The sequence below is a fragment of the Hyperolius riggenbachi genome, chromosome 1, assembly GCF_040937935.1.
Source record: "Hyperolius riggenbachi isolate aHypRig1 chromosome 1, aHypRig1.pri, whole genome shotgun sequence".
In the NCBI taxonomy this organism is placed as follows: domain Eukaryota; kingdom Metazoa; phylum Chordata; class Amphibia; order Anura; family Hyperoliidae; genus Hyperolius; species Hyperolius riggenbachi.
The window spans coordinates 176,525,817-176,537,846 of NC_090646.1; positions in this window are offsets into that span (position 1 = coordinate 176,525,817).

Genomic DNA, 12,030 nt, shown 5'->3' on the forward strand with positions numbered 1-12,030 from the left:
TATGTTTTTTCGGCAGATAGATGGTTCTATAGATAAATTCCGTCATGTCCAGTATTATTTCCAATCCTTTTTCTGGTCGATTTCTCATAGAAGTGAATGGAAATGGATGAGAAAAGATAAGAGAATCGAGCAGAAAATCAAGCAGAGAATCGATCGGATGTAAAATCGACTAAAAAAACGCATTGTGTGTACCTAGCATCACCTCAGCAGATCAGGACAGCTCCATATCTGGGACGTGTTTAAATCCAGACTGGACAGACTAACCAGCAAGCTCATGGTGAATTAGAACTTGTTGGAGTGTGTAAGGGGCTACAATGGTCCTAAAAGCCCCCTTACTAAAATGCTATGGAAAACAAAAGTTTACTTTCTGAAAGTGGATCCGAGGTGAACTTTTACTCATTGCATAATTGTGTTCCTTTCCCATTGTTTATAGGGCATTCCTCAAGCCAAATACTTTTTTGTTTTAGTACTCTAATTCCCTATAAACTAAATAAACCACGCCCACAGGTTTTCAGAGAGCCTTGGCAGTAGCAAGGGCTCATGGGAGCTCAGTCTGGGCAGGGGGAGGAGGAGGTGTTACTAGCCATTGATTTCAGAGGCAGAGGGGAGGAGGGAGGAGGGGGGATTAGTTTTTTTTCACAGTCTGAGTGCTGATAGTGCAGATAAGCCTGCCTTTGTGTAATGTTTACAATTAACATGGCTGCTGTCATTGTATCACAGGAAGAAATAATAATTTTCTATTAAATCTATTTGCAGCTAGATTTGCTGTGTAAACTATCTAAACTTTAGATAAGATATATAGACAAGTTACTTGTTATAGTTTGTTTTTCATCTCGGATCTGCTTTAAAACAGAAAGAATTTGTGATAATTCAGGTTGGAGTGAGCTCCGAGATGTCTCCCAGTGCATCACTGCTGAATATATGCAAATTCACCATTGTTGCCCTTAGAATGTGTCAGACTGAAAACCCATCTATTCAATTTGGCATTTGCAGAAATATAATTTTATCCTTTGCGTCTATTACCAATTTCTGAATCTGAGAGAGCCTGAAGGCTTTGAGTCCTATAGTGGAAAAGCGCTATAGAAATGTTATTGTTGTTGTTATTGTTACAGGGAATGCAATGCAATGGCCACTGTGAACCTAGTAAAAAAAATGGTAGTGAATGCAAAAACATTCACTGCACTGTGTCATCTATTAATCTGAATTCACAACATTAAGGCAAATAACAAGGCTGGTAAATGCAAAGGAAAGCAAGGCACAGCATGTCATTTAAAAATGTGTGACTAAGAATCACACTGAATAATAATTTATTTCACTACACTGCCATGTCTTCATTCTTCATCGAGCCACATGTCCCAAAATATACCCAATGTGTATGAAAGCACACTTATCTAAAGTCTGTCAACTCTGTATAAGACAGTGCAGAGCTACATAATTCAAGTACAGGATTACTAGTGAAACAAAATGTGAATATAAATGTATGAGCATTGTAAGCTTGCACGGTTTTGTCTTGTGATGTTCTGTTAAACTTGGTGACATTAAGATCAGGAAAAGTTGCAGTTTCTGCTTTACATATATAGCTAATCTATTAACAGAAAATCCTTTAAATACAATTGTCTCAGGAAAAGGAAAAATTAAGTTTCTAATATTGGTATTTAATAACCTTAAAGCAGACCTGAAGATTGTTTAAAAAAAAAGATTCACTTACCAGGGGCTTCTGCCAGCCCCCTGCAGCTGTCCTGTGCCCACACATACCTGGAACGATCCTCTGGTCCCCCACCGCGGCTTACTTTCTCTTTCGCCAGATGCCATCCACTGAGCCTGCACGGCGATGGCTGTGCAGATCCTCGCTTGCGCTATTGTCGCTGGAAGCGTCCCGGCAAGCGCAGTAGAGACTTTCTCATTCTGCAGCTGCGCAGGACGCTCCCAGCAACAGGAGCGCAAATGAGGATGCGCACAGCCAGGGCCGCACAGGTGCAGTGGCCATCGACTTGTAAGTTGGCAGTGAAGAAACGAAGGATCTTTGAGTATCGGCGCGTGACAGGACGGCTGCAGATTGTTTTTTTTAAACATTCTTCAGGTCCGCTTTAAAGAACAGCGGAAGTGAAATGTATATGGAGGCTGCCATATTTATTTCCATTTAAGTAATACCAGTTAGCAATACCAGTTGCCTGGTAGCCATGCTGATCTATTTGCTTGCAGGGGTGTCTGAATAACACTAGAATCAAGCATGCAACTAATCTTGTCTGATCTGACAATAATGTCAGAAACACCTAATCTGCTTCATGACCCAAGAAACGTGTTGCCAATGCAAACTGAAGTTCGTTGTTTATTCTACAAATTTGTCTTCATTGAAGTAAGCCACCTCACACTTTTTGCATTTTAGTTGTTTTTAACGCAATTTTATTATACCTTGAGCGTCTCTTTTCCCCTTTGTGCTGCATGCTTGCTCAGGGTCTATGGCTATAAGTATAAGGGCCTGTTTCCACTGCACGCAGATTCTGCATGCAGAAAACTGACTCCAATGAATGCCTATGGGCCTGTTTCCACTGAACGTGATTTTTCTGATGCAGATTTCCCATAGGCATTCATTGGAGTCAGTTTTCTGCATGCAGAATCTGCGTGTAGTGGAAACACACCCTAAGGCCTGGAACCCACTGAAAACCGCAAACGCAAAACGCAACCGCTAGCGTTTTGTCTGAGCGGTTTGCAAGCGGATTCATGCGCGTTTTGGGTTGTGTTTTGCAACATTGTATTTTTTTCCCCAGCGGGTGCCTAGCGTTTTGCGTTTTGCGTTTTTATCCTGATTGGTCCTGTGAATTATTTTTAATTTTGTTACAGTGTGCTGAACCGCAAAACGCTAGCAAAACCGCTCAGTTTAGGTTTTGCTGAGCGTTTCCGCTAGCGGTTCAATACTTTACATTGAAGCGCTAACGCTCCCAAAATGCTGCATGTCCTGCGTTTGCGTTTCTGAGAAACGCAAACGCTCCTGTGGAAGTTGCCCCATCCATTAACATTAGCCCAGCGTTTTGGCAAACTGCTAGCGTATCGCAGTGCTGCCAAAACGCTGCCAAAAGCGCTCCTGTGGGTTCCAGCCCTAAGGGTACATACACACGCCATACAAATGTCTTTAGCTGTGAGGCAGGAACTAAAGACAGACAATTGCAGCATGTGGTTTTGAGTGACAATTCGCACCAGCAACAATTGTACACACGTAACACCATACTGAGTGGTCTCACAATGGAAGCAGTCTGCCATGGACTTGTAAAGTGATCATCATTGACTGCTTCCAAGCTATCCGTCTTTTAAGAGAACCCGAGGTGGGGATATAAAATTAAAAAAACAACAATGCTACCTGATCAGGGGGGCTGGGCGGATCAGGTAGCCGCCATCTCTGACGCTCCTGTGGCCCGCATCTCCTTACTTTCATTTTCGTGACCTCTGGGGTCACGACGTTGGAAGGAGAGCGAGCTGCTCTCTCACCTTGCAGGGGGCAGGGGAGCAGCCAGGGAGTGACAGCTGAAAGCCTGCAAGATCGCCCCCAGTGGGCGGTTTGAGCAGGGAATCACTCTCCTTCTTTCCCCTCGAGATTAGTCACAATCATTATGCCAATTTCGGGGGGTTATAGTGTGGCGGTGGGGGGGGGGGGGGCAGATAGGGGCATGGGGGGACACAGAGGCATTTCATGAAGCAGGGGACATGCCTCTGTAACCCATCTGCCCCCCTCGCCGCACCGCCTCGAGAACACTTTGAGACATTCATACACACAACACATCAACTCTAAATTGCGTGACGGTTTGCACTACAAAAGTTGTGCGTGATCAGATCAGTTTAATCTCTCTTGCTAGGGCTTGTCGGCAGACAGTCTTTGTCAGGTGCTGCATACTCATGGAGCAATCATTGCACAAACCGTTCTCCATCGCCTGTTTTAAAAGACATTTATATACCATGTGTATGTGCCTTTAGAGGCAGCGGATCAGCAGGACTGCATGGCAACGGTATTGCTTAAGAGGTAATATGACAGCCTCCATATACCTATCATTTCAGTTGTTCTATGGATGATGCCATATGTATTTCCTTTTGAACAATACCAGTTGCCTGGCTGTCCTGCTGATCCTCGGCCTGTAATACTTTTAGCCATAGACCTTGAACAAGCATGCAGCAGATATGGTGTTTCTGACAATTTTGTCAGAACTGACAAGATTAGCAGCACACTTGTTTCAGATGAGTGATCAACAGGACTGTCAGGCAATCCTCCTTGTGTAAAAGGAAAGAAATATGCAGCCTCCATGTACCTCTCTGTTTAATCAATCTGTCAGTGATAAAAATAGGGGGGGAAATCCTAAGTAAGGACTCTCATTTAATCCTTAAACAATAAACTCCAAAGAATATGCTATCTTTAGCCATAGAAAATAAGATCATGTTATCAGACTGACTACTAGAGGGCGCTGATGCACTATCCTGGACAGAAAAGAAAAACAGTCATAGACTAGTATGTGCCAGCCTGCAGATAATACAACTGCTTTATCCCTAGTATATGTAAGGATTCACCTTGCATTTGTGTGTAGCATTGTATGCTGCATCTTGCTATAACATACACAGCTTTAATCAAACACTAAATCATAAAAATGGTAAGACCTAGGGACACGAGCACCAGCAATTCTGTGCTGCAATTAAAATAATTCCTTTCCTAGAGCCTACTACTTGTGAGAATTTGCTAACACACACTCTACTTTATTTTTTTGTATAAAAAAAATTGTCTAACATGACTCAAATTATGCATTATAAAATTGGGCCTCCTTTTACTAAGGGCCGGTTCACACTGGTATTTTTAGGGAGACGGACCCGTGAATCCATTTGAACGCATCCATTTCTGGTCCCTTGAATCATTTCCGTTTCCCCGTATCCCCCCCTCCCCATCACCATCCAATATTTCTGCTGGCTAGAAGGGTCCATTTTTTAGCCAGTGTAAATAAAAGCATCCGTTTCTCACTGTCCCCAATGCAGGGTTTCAGCGTCCGTTTCTGTTCAGCTAGGCTCAGCGGTCCGGAAAAATGGCTGCAGCACCTACCTTGCGGTCCTTCAGTGGAGAATGCAGAACGGATCCGTTCTAACAGACCAATGTAAATGGATCCATAGGTTAACATTGGATCCGTTCGCATCCGTTCCGATCTGCAAACTTACCATTTTTTAGAGCCAGTGTGAACCGGGCCTTACACTACAGCAACAGAAAGCCTGTCAGTAGGACCCTGCAGCAAGCTGGTGCCCCGCTGCCCACCCCCTTGCCCCCCGCTCCCCAGTACTTCTCCCTCCTAATTACTGTCTGTTCAACTGACATTAAGCAACACAGGAAACAGAACGCAGCCAGCTGCTAAATAAAAAGACTGTTCCAGTAACTCGAGTGTTTGTGCGACACTATGTACAGTAAAAGCAACCAGTAATGCATACTGTAACAGCCGTGTCTTAAAGTATGCTCTTAAAGTGCTCAGACTGATATACAGTAAAACAGCATTAATATTGCTATAAGTGTATACACTGCTCATTGATTTCATTTTATAGTCCCTGGTATAACATTTACACTAGGATATACAGCATGCACCTGTGCAATTACAGCCATGTCACACGGGCTATTCCTTCACCAGTAACACATAACTAATAAGGAATCATTTGAAATTTACTGTAATAATTGCCACTAATCAGAGCATCTGGTTCCCCAATCACTGAGCTTCAGCAGCATCTCAGCTAATGATGGAACAATCAATTTATCTGTTTTCTGGCTACTGAGCAGCACAATAAAGCTGCTTTGATGCTCCTGTCATGCAGCTGGCAAACCAAAGAGTTATTTAAAGGGAACCTTAAAGTGAGAGGGATATGTAGGCTGAGGGTGAGTTCACAGTAGTCAGTTGGATAGAACATTTGTTATGAGTGTAGAAGAGAATGTAATACAAAGCTTGCATGCAGGGCCGACATCAGAAATGTATGGGCCCCATACTGGGAAAATCTACTCCCACCGCCCCTCTCCCATTATATTTAAGGTGGACCTCCTAATTTAAGGAGGTTGGCAGGGATCAGCAAAGTGCTGTGACACATGTAAACCTATGGGATTACTCTCACTGAAGAACTTGAGCAGAGCTTGCTACATGTGACAATTGCAAACGCGCTGCATGCAGCCTTTTCTCAACAATTCCGCCACAATTCTCATTCTTTGAAACGAGAATAGCAAAGCACAAGCATGGCAAAATCACACAAAAAAAAAAATCACAATGCAAAATCACCAACCGAGGGGAACACAGCCACATTCACAGAGAGCCATTCTGTGACAAGACTTGCAGCTGGGCCTCATGTTTGTGTGCATTGTTCGGCAGGCTCACTCGGGCCCTATAAGGCAATCCCACCTGTGATGCCCTGAAGGTGGCCCTGCCTGCATGCTGCGAGTTAGACTAATAACACAATCCGTTCCTGTGAACAGCTGCACAGAATTGTATGGGCAGTGAGTTGACATGCAGTATTCTGCAACACAACTGAACACTGTGAACTTGGCATACATTTTTAAATTTTTTTAAACAATACCAGTTGCCTGGCAGTCCTGCTGATCCTTTGCCTCTAATACTTTTAGGCTGGTTTCACAGTGGGACGTTACAGGCGCACGTTAGAGCAGCCTGTAACGCACCCCAACGCACAGCAATGAAAAATCAATGGGCTGTTCACAGTGCCCACGTTGCATTACATTGTAACGCAGCACGTCTACATAACGTACTGCATGCAGTACTTTACACGCGGCTAAGCCGCGTTAGACTGTTTGCACATGCTCAGTGGGGGGCGAGAGGAGGCGGGGAGATGCCGCTACAGTAGCTGCGCACATGGCTACTTAATATGCACTGCACTGGCAGCTGCTGATTGGCCGGCGGGACCACGTGATGGGGAGTGTCTCACTCCACATCACGAGGTCCCGCCAGCCAATCAGCGCCGCTCTGGTAGACCTTATGCGGATAGAGCCGCCTAACGCGGCTCACTCTAACGTCCTCTCCCGCACCACCATGCGTTGCGTTAGGGGCACGTTATGCGACCTTAACGTCCCCTCTAACGCAACGCCCTGGTGTGAAAGAGGCCTTAGACAGGGTTCATGACACTACTGCAGCCAGTAAGATCTGCAGGACTGCCAGGAAAGTGGTATTGTTTAAAAGGAAATAAACATGGAAGCCCCCAGATACCTCTTGCTACAGGTTCCCTTTGAAATTAATGTTTAATGCCATCTGTTCATTCTTATCAGAATTTATGGAATGTGGCTGCTCAATTATAATACAATCAAATGTTAACATTAGGGGCTTGATTCACTAAACCGTGATATGACAAATAGCACACCTTATCAAAGATATCACACCTTATCAAAGTTAGCACACCTTATCAGAGTAGCATAGCGAGCACTACGAATCCGCAGGGGCTCAGAGTAGGACGAGTGCCATTGCCAATTAGCAGGCATAAGTTTGTAGCGCTCGCTTTGCTACTCTGTTAGGGCGTGTTAACTTTGATAAGGTGTGCTAAGTCTGATAAGGTGTGATATCTTTGATAAAGTGTGCTATTTGTCATATCACGGTTTATGGAATCAAGCTCCATATGTGCAACTATAACTTTACTGCAGGCAAGTGTGCACAGTCCCTGAGGCCCTGTTCACAGAGCTCAGTTGCGTTGCAGAATAATTCTGCATGTCAATCAACTGCCCATACAGCGCTATGGGCTTGTTCACAGTACTGCGTTGTAACTGATCGTATTATTGTAATTCGCTGCATGCAGGATTTGTATTAAAGTCTATGTCCAGTCTCCATTGTATGCTTGCCACCCAAATCGCACTGTGGTGTGATCTGGACAGCATGCTGCAGTTTCCTGCAGCACACACCAGAATCCCTATAGTCGTGCATGGCACAGCTAAGAGATTTGGACTGCAGCTTAGCAGCAGCAAGGGTGCCGCAGCCAAATCGGAATCATCTGCGGCACCAATTGGAAATAAGCCTAAGGGCCCATTCACACTAGGCATTTTGCCGCGATTTCGGCAAAATGCTCAAACGCTAGCGCTTTTAAAAACGCTAGTGTAATAAAACCCTATGGTCCCGTTCTTACTTGGGCGATTTGCACTAATTGCCACAAACCACCCAAAATCGCAAAACGCAAACGCGTCGCTTACAACATTTTCACAGGATATCCCGGCGATCGCGTTTCAGTGCTATAGTAGCGCTAAACGCGATCGTGGAAAAATCGCAGCAGTGTTCAGCGATTTTTCCGCATGAAATCGCGGAAAAATTACTCCTGCAAAACGTTGGCAAAAATCGCCGGCGTTTTGCAAACGCAAGTGTGAATGGGCTTTCACAGGTCAATAATACCTGAAACTATCCTCAAAACTACATGAAAAGCCTGTTGACACCAAATGTGGTACAAAGCAGAGTTCACTGCTCTGCACAGTCTCTTTTTTTGCTACAGCCCAAGCTTCATATGCCACAGTTCATACCATCCACAATGAGACCAGCACGATTTTGCACACACTTTGATATACCAGAGATTGAATTAGATGGGGCTGAACTACTCCATACTTTATAGTGCTCAGCAACAGTGCCAAGCTATATTAATCCTTTACATTCCTGAGGCACCTCTTCCCATCCTTCCAGTATCTACCAAGATGCATGCTGGGAGATTAACAGTAGGCCGAACATTTATAATGAAATATAAAATGGTGGTCTTGAATCAACACTAATAGGAGAAACCCTAAATTAAACAGTTGAATACTGTTCAGGTAAAAGGCTGAACAAATTCCAAAAAAACATCATAGCTTTGTTGGAGAAAGGATAGTATGAGTTTAGGAATAGTGTTTGGTAAGGACCTGTTCTCACTGCCAGCCACAGTGCATATAGCTTGGCACTGCTGCTAGGCATTATAAAGTATGAAGTAGTTCATCCTTGTTTAAAGGAGTCATCAGGCTAAGTACAGTAAAAGGAGTGGTACTTACCGTAAGCAGAGGGCCCAACCGTCCCGATCTCGTCGGGACTGTCACAATTTGGGGGGGCTGTCACGGTATGAGCCCCCCAAGTCCCGGTGGCAGTGGGCAGCAGTAAAAAAAAATGATCGAGGCGCCAGCCGCGCGTGGTATGCGGGATGCGGCCATATCATTACTACCTCCCTCCCTTCTTCCCTTGAGATCTGCCCCTGTGTCCCCGTTAGCAGAGTGCGCAGCGAGCGGAGCAGGCTGTCATTACCTGCGTCCATGCACGCATACCGATGTCCGGCTTCACTCTGCTTCCTGTGACGTCACAGGAAGCAGGAAGCTGGATAAAGACATCGGTATGCGTGCATGGACGCAGGTAAGATGACAGCCCGCTCCGCTCGCTGCGCACTCTGCTAACGGGGACACGGGGGCAGATCTCAAGGGAAGGAGGGAGGGAGGTAGTAATGATATGGCCGCATCCCGCATACCACGCGCGGCTGGCGCCTCGATCATTTTTTTTTTTTTTTTTACTGCTGCCCACTGCCGCCGGGACTTGGATTTTTTTTGGCACCCATCCTCACCCTCCTCCCCACCCACGGGCACCCTTACCCTCCTCCCCACCCACGGGTAGGGTGTATGAGGGTATATTTAGTAAAAAAGAATAAGGGCATAAATATTAATAATAAAAAAAAAAATCTTCAAAAACCGATGGTAGGCGTGTCTTGGGGGCGTGGTTGGGGGTGTGGTTAGGGGTGTGGCCAGTGTCCCGGTTTCTTAGTTTAAAATGTTGGGAGGTATGCTTACCAGGGGCTTCCTTCAGCTCCAAGCTACCAGGATGTCCCTCGCCGCAGCTCTCACCGCAGCCGTTCGCCGGAGCTCCGACCCGGTCCCCGGCGATGACGTCAGAGCGACCTCCAGGTCACTCTGTACTGTGCCTGCGCGATCGGCGCTCTCAATCACCGCCACGTGGGCCGGAGCGGACTGCGAGAGATTTCTCCCACCCAGCATGGGTATGTGTAAAAATACACCCCAAAACACATTATACTACTTCTTCTGAGTACGGCGATACCACATGTGTGACACTTTTTTGCAACCTAGGTGCGCTAAGGGGCCTAACATCCTATTCACAGGTCATTTTGAGGCATTTGGATTCTAGACTACTCCTCACGGTTTAGGGCCCCTAAAATGCCAGGGCACTTTCACCCCACAAGTGACCCCATTTTAGAAAGAAGACACCCCAAGGTATTCTGTTAGGAGTATAGTGAGTTCATAGAAGATTTTATTTTTTGGCACAAGTTAGTGAAAAATGACACTTTGTGAAAAAACAATAAAAATAAATTTCCGCTAACTTTTGACAAAAAATAAAATCTTCTATGATCTCGTCATACACCTAACAGAATACCTTGGGGTGTCTTTTCTCCTATATTGCCCTGGCATTTTACGGGCCCAAAACCGTGAGTAGTCTAAAAACCAAATGTCTCAAAATGCCTGTTCAGGGGTATTAGCATCTGCAAATTTTGACAGGTGGTCTATGAGGGGGCGAATTTTGTGGAAACGGTCATAAGCAGGGTGGCCTTTTAGATGACAGGTTGTATTGGGCCTGATCTGATGGGTAGGTGTGCTAGGGGGGGTGACAGGAGGTGATTGATGGGTGTCTTAGGGGGTGGTTAGAGGGGAAAATAGATGCAATCAATGCACTGGGGAGGTGATCAGAAGGGGGTCTGAGGATTTGGCCGAGTGATCAGGAGCCCACACGGGGCAAATTAGGGCCTGATCTGATGGGTAGATGTGCTAGGGGGTGACAGGTGGTGATTGATGGGTGTCTCAAGGTGTGATTAGTGGGGGGAATAGATGCAAGCAATGCACTGTCGAGGTGATCAGGGCTGGGGTCTGAGGGCGTTCTGAGGGTGTGGGCGGGTGATTGGGTGCCCTAGGGGCAGATAGGGGTCTAATCTGATGGGTAGCAGTGACAGGTGGTTACAGGGGGTGGTTGATGGGTAATTAGTGGGTATTTAGAGGAGAGAACAGATGTAAACAATGCACTTGGGAGGTGATCTGACGGCAGGTCTGCAGGCGATCTGATGGTGTGGGTGGGTGATCAGATTGCCCGCAAGGGGCAGGTTAGGGGCTGATTGATGGGTGGCAGTGACAGGGGTTGATTGATGGGTGGCAGTGACAGGGGGTGATTGATGGGTGATTGACAGCTGATCAGTGGGTTATTACAGGAAAGAACAGATGTAAATAATGCATTGGCGAATTGATAAGGGGGGGTCTGAGGTCAATCTGAGCGTGTGGACGGGTGATTGGGTGCCCGCAAGGAGCAGATTAGGGTCTGATCTGATGGGTAACAGTGACAGGTGGTGATAGGGGGTGATTGATGGGTAATTAGTGGGTGTTTAGAGGAGAGAACAGATGTAAACAATGCACTTGGGAGGTGATCTGACGGCGGGTTTGCGGGCGATCTGATGGTGTTGGTGGGTGATCAGATTGCCCGCAAGGGGCAGGTTAGGGGCTGATTGATGAGTGGCAGTGACAGGGGGTGAAAGGGGGTGATTGATGGGTGATTGACAGGTTATTGACAGGTGATCAATGGGTTATTACAGGGAAGAACAGATGTAAATAATGCACTGGCGAATTGATAAGGGGGTCTGAGGGCAATCTGAGCGTGTGGGCGGTTGATTGGGTGCCAGCAAGGGGCAGATTAGGGTCTAATCTGATGGGTAACAGTGACAGGTGGTGATAGGGGGTGATTGATGGGTAATTAGTGGGTGTTTAGGGTAGAGAACAGATGTAAACAATGCACTTGGGAGGTGATCTGACAGCAGGTTTGCGGGCGATCTGATGGTGTGGGTGATCAGATTGCCCGCAAGGGGCAGGTTAGGGGCTGATTGATGGGTGGCAGTGACAGGGGGTGAAAGGGGGTGATTGACAGGTGATCAATGGGTTATTACAGGGAAGAACAGATGTAAATAATGCACTGGCGAATTGATAAGGGGGTCTGAGGGCAATCTGAGCGTGTGGGCGGTTGATTGGGTGCCAGCAAGGGGCAGATTAGGGTC